General features: G+C 48.8%; 1 pseudogene; it reads left to right on the top strand.

The window, feature by feature from the left end:
- The window catches only part of LOC104772905, a 10,530-nt pseudogene extending 7,113 nt beyond the window's left edge, over window positions 1-3,417 (top strand).

Raw genomic sequence — 5,832 nt, 5'->3', positions numbered from 1 at the left:
AAGTTCCAACATCCTACAATGTTCTATCAACTCAACACTAGCAACCTAACAATAGCTATACCACAATCAATCAAGCCTCTAGAACATCCTCCTCCTCATCGCCTTTGATTCCACGATCACACTTGCCTTTACCTGCACACCACAAACAACAATTGAGATGCGTAAGTATTATCATAATTACTTAGTGAGACCGTCCTCCCATCTACTAGGTTATACACACAAGCATTTGAGACTCTCAAGTTTAAGCAAACAAACAAACACACAACAATACATCAAACCAGGAAAACAAGTCTAGGATAGGGCTAGTGTCGACCGATGCTACATCGGTGCCGATCGATGCCTCACGACATGGTGCCCATCGATGCCTCACGACATGGTGTCGACCGATGCTACAAGGTGCCGATCGATGCTTCTTCTGCAGACACGAACTGCACGAACACGAACGTCGATCCTCCGTCTCAATTCATCTCGAAACCGTCTCAAACTCACCCAAACACCTCGGAATCCTATGGTAAACATGAAAACAACGAACACAAGCAAGCAGACACCACAAGCAACAAAGAAAACACCCAAACAAAAGAGATCTCATGCTTAGATCAACCATGGTCAAGCACTCACCTCAAAAACAGGAAGATTGGGTTGAGAAATCGATGGAATCAACACCTCCAGGTGCTTCTCCTTCGTTCCCAGCAACAGCTATCCCTTCTACAGTCACAGATCTCTCCAAAACGCCAAGAACAAGCCCAAAAACTCACAGAAACGTTTTTCTCTCCTTTTCTCCCTCTTTCCTCTGATAAACGGCGACAAAACACTCTAAAACCCTTAATTTGTCGCTTCCCCACTTAAATACTCGATTTAGGTCACTAAGCCAAACCAACCCAAACCAAAATCGCGAATTAAAACAAACCCAACGAACCCAGGATTAGTGGTGTCGATCGATGCTACAAGAGTGTCGATCGACACTCCTACCAAAACCGCATAATCCAGTTCGCGGATGTTACAATTCTCCCCCACCAATAAGGATTCGTCCTCGAATCCCGCAGTACCGTCCATCCATCAAGGACCTCCATGCCACCGTCAACATGGCCCGCACGTCCTCAGACCGGATTGAACACTGTCAGCCAAGGTTTCCCGTGCAACTGTCACAACAGCCCGCACACCTCCGACTGACCCACGAAGTCTCCCTCTAGCCAATATACTCGCATCATAAATACTATTTGCTCACAACTCAGTGCTTCCCCCGTCCGTGGTCGCAACCAACCGCCTTAAGCTACGACATCCAGGAAGTCACTCACACACTCCCCCCGCTCTCGGGTCGCAACCCTCGAGACATACCAGCTCACTGCCGAGCCGTGGCTCACAGCTACGGTATCCAGGGAGTCTCAAATATCCCGCTCTTGGGTCGTCACCCTCGAGCGCGCTCTTGGATCGTCATCCGAAGCATCATACCACTCCCACTCTCTGGCCACAAAGTCCATCGAGCTATCGGTATCACATGAGTTGGGCCAACACGGCCTTTAGCAAAAACAAATCTGATGCCAACGAGTATCTCCCGGCTAGATCTACCTCAACACTTCCCACAAAAATTCCCTTTTAGAAACTTTCTAAATCTGGAAACCTCCTTTTTGTGTAAACTTTCTATTTATGGAAACTTCCAAAAATAGAAACCCGAGCTATTTCTCTTCTTCCCATGACAACAACAGTCAAACATAAAGAAAAATACTCATTTTATTAATCTCAAAAATGTCATAATCGTTACAACCTCAACGAGAATACAATAGAAAAATAAGATACAACAATCCAAGCCATCCACCCGCATCCCGAGTACCAACTCATCTTGGTACTTAGTCGCACAACCAACCACCAAGTATCAAGAGAGATGGGCTGGAATACTCCGTACCCGCTCCAGCCACGGACTACCACTTGAACCCGGCTAGACAAGCTCAAGTCGCGGCCTGCTTCTCAAACCACTTCTTAAACCTTGCCTTCATCCTCGCCTCGGGATCCCAAGTCTGCTCCTCTACCCCATCACAGTCCCACAAGACTCTCATCAAAGGAATCTTCTTCTTCCGAAGTTCCTTGACTCTCCTCCCAAGTACCCTCAACGGTCTCGCCTCCAAAGTCATGTTGGGCTGAAGATCCTCCGGAATCTTAGGCAACAACCGATCACCCTCGTGAAGACACTTCCTCAGCATCGACACATGAAATACCTTGTGGAACGCATGCATAACCTCAGGAAACTCCAGCCGGTATGCCATTGGTCCCACCCGCCTAACCACTCTGAACGGACCCATGTACCTCGGACTCAACTTAGTCTCTGTCAATGACCTGTTCGGACCCCGCAACATGGCCATCTTGAGGTACACTCTATAACCAACCTGAAACTCAAGATCCTTCCTTCTCTTATCAGCATAGCTCTTTTGCTGATCCTGAGCCTCCTTCATGTTCAACCTCAGAACCCGAATCTTCTCCGAGGTCTCATGAACAAAATCCACACCATATATGCTCCTCTCCCCCACCTGAGTCCAACATAACGGTGTATGACACGACCTCTCATACAATGCCTCATAAGGAGCCATCCCAATACTCGCTTTGTAGCTGTTGTTGTAAGCAAACTCCACCAAGCTCAAATGATTTGCCAATTACCACCCCAATCCAACACGCACATCCTCAGTAAATCCTCTAAAATCTGGATCGTCCTCTCTGACTGACCGTCCGTCTGAGGATGGTAGGCTGTACTCATATGCACCTTCGTGCCCATCTCTACCTGAAACGCCTTCCAGAACACCAAGGTGAACTTGGAATCTCTATCAGACACAATACTAGCAGGCACACCATGCAATCTGACTATCTCCCTCACGTACTTCTTGGCCAAAACCGCTGCTCCATCAGTTTTCTTGATGGCCTGAAAATGTGCAGACTTAGTCAAATGGTCCACAATGACTCAAATCGTATTGAACGTCCTCGACACAGGCAAACCCACCACGAAGTCCATCGTGATCAAATCCCACTTCCACTCTGGAATGGGCAAACTCTATAATAATCCACCAGGAACCTGATGCTCCGCTTTCACTAGCTGGCAAGTATCACACTTTGCCGCCCAGTCGGCTACGTCCTTTTTCATCCCGACCCAGTGATAATACCGCTTGAGGTCACGGTACATCTTGGTTGCCCCTAGATGAATAGAGAACTTGCTCGAATGAGCCTCTCTCAGTATCTCCTGCCTCAAATCCTCACCCTTGGGCACACAAACCCGACCATGCACAAGGATAGTACCATTAGCAGACACCTGATACTCTGATCCCGCAGCCTTAAAGGCATTCACCAGCCCCTCATCGCTCTCCTGAGCTAACCGTACTCTGATCAACAAATCTGCTCTATCAGCTGCCTCCAAATCCTAAGGTTCCTGTGAGATAGCACACAACCTCAATGCACTAATCTCACCTACCAACGCCTCCATATCCTGCTCCTGAGCCGAAGCCGCCCGCTTCCGACTCAAGGCATCTGCACCTAGGTTAGCTTTACCAGGATGGTAAGCTATGTCCAGATCATAATCCGCTACTAACTCCATCTAACGCCTCTGCCTCAAATTCAGCTCAGGCTGAATAAAAATGTACTTCAGACTCTTGTGATCTGTAAATACATGTACCTTCCCACCATACAGATAAGATCTCCAAATCTTCAGAGCAAAAATCACTACTGCCATCTCTAAGTCATGAGTAGGATAATTAGCCTCGTGCTTCTGCAACTGCCGCGAAGCGTAGGCTATAACCTTCCCCTGCTGCATAAGAACACAACCCAACCCCACTCCAGAAGCATCTGTATACACAACATAAGGCTCGTTCTGCTCAGACAGTGCTAACACCGGCGTGGTAGTCAACATCTGCTTGAGGCTTGCAAAACTCGCCTCACACTCCGGTGACCACACAAATGGAACCTTCTTCCCTGTAAGCTTAGTCATCGGCTGTGCCATACTCGCAAAACCCCGAACAAACCTCCTGTAGTAACCTGCTAACCCCAGAAAACTTCGAATCTCAGTGGCGCTCTGCGGCCTCGGCCACTCCCGGATGGACTGAATCTTCTTGGGATCCACCAAAACTCCCTCTGCAGAAACAATGTGACCTAAGAACCCCATCTCACGCTGGCAGAAACTGCACTTACTCAGCTTAGCAAACAACTTCTGCCCCCGCAGCTTCTCTAGAACTGCTCTCAGATGTACTGCATGCTCCTCAGAACTCTTGGAATATACCAGGATGTCGTCGATGAAAATGATGACTGACACGTCCAGAAACTCCTGGAACACGCTCTTCATCAATCTCATAAACGCAGCTGGCGCGTTTGTCAAACCGAACAGCATCACCACAAACTCATAGTGCCCGTATCTCGTCCTGAAAGCAGTCTTCCTCACATCTGCCTCATGTATTGGAATTTGATGATAACCCGACGCTAAGTCAATCTTGGAGAACCAAGTAGCACCCCTTAACTGGTCCAACAACTCGTCAATTCTTGGGAGAGAGTACTTGTTCTTCACAGTGACTCGGTTCAAACCCCGATAGTCGATACACAACCGAAAACTCCCGTCCTTCTTCTTAACAAACAGCACCGGTGCTCCCCACGGTGAACAACTAGGACAGATAAAACCCTTACTCAACAAGTCCTCCAGCTACTTCTTCAGCTCTGCCATCTCTGCTGGAGCAATCCTGTAAGGAGCCTTGGATAACGGCATTGTCCCCGGTTCCAGTACAATAGTAAAAGGATCCGACCAAGATGGTGGTAATCCCTGCAATGACTGAAACACATCCTCAAAGTCCTCCACTACCAGAATACCGCTAACCGTAGACTTCTCCACTGACTCTGGCATAGATATAGTAACCAGATAAGCCTCACGGCCCTTCTCGATCATCTTCCCAGCCTGAATGGCCGAGATCATGATACTCCCCGAAGTCGGTCTAATACCCTGAAAAACCAACTTCCTCCTGGACGCTCAAACTCCACTCTACCCCGATAGCAATCCAAATGCACCTTATGCCGATGCAACCAATCCTTCCCAAGAATAACATCATACAACTCCACGGGACTGATAAGCAAATCCGTTGGCCATGACTCCTCCACGATCTGAATATCAACTCTTCTAGCTCGTCCAATAACTCGCAGAAACTTGCCTCCCGCAACCCTAACAACTCTTGTACGCTCCCCGGAGTCCCATCTGATTCCCGCACTCTCTGCACACTCTGGAGTAATGAAGCTATGAGAAGCTCCAGAATCAAACATAACATGGGACTTAAACCCCCCCCCCCCCCCAACAAGGTCCCTACACACACCTCATGTGTTGAGAACCTAACACTTTATCACAGGAAAACATAAAATCTGACCCTACTAAANGTTTGAATCTCAGAAGTTATACCTGTGATCGCTCTTGCACTAGTGCCACCGGTCTCCACAGTCGAGTACACCCGCGACGTCGGCTCGATCCAACCCACCGGCTGCACACCCTGCTGCACTCATGGCTTACCACCAGCCTGCACCACTACTACTGCCATCTGATGCAACTTGGGACAACGAGGCTTGATATGCCCTGTCTCTCTGCAGTAGTAATACACACGAGTATCTGTCCGCGGCTCCGCCACCGCCTGCTGCTTTGTCACTGCCCGCTGCTCACCTCTCTGTGGACAGTTCGTCACCTTGTGGTCCCTGCTACCACACCCAAAGCATCTCGCACCACCGTACCTTGATCTCTGCATATCATCAAACTTCCTCTTCTGCCCATGCGCAGGCTTGCCGCCCTTGCTAGGAACAGAATGCGGTTGAGACCGCTGTGGCTGCAGCGAAGAA

This window comes from Camelina sativa, chromosome 20 (assembly GCF_000633955.1).
Source record: "Camelina sativa cultivar DH55 chromosome 20, Cs, whole genome shotgun sequence".
Classification (NCBI taxonomy): domain Eukaryota; kingdom Viridiplantae; phylum Streptophyta; class Magnoliopsida; order Brassicales; family Brassicaceae; genus Camelina; species Camelina sativa.
This window is presented reverse-complemented; position numbering and strand designations above follow the sequence as displayed.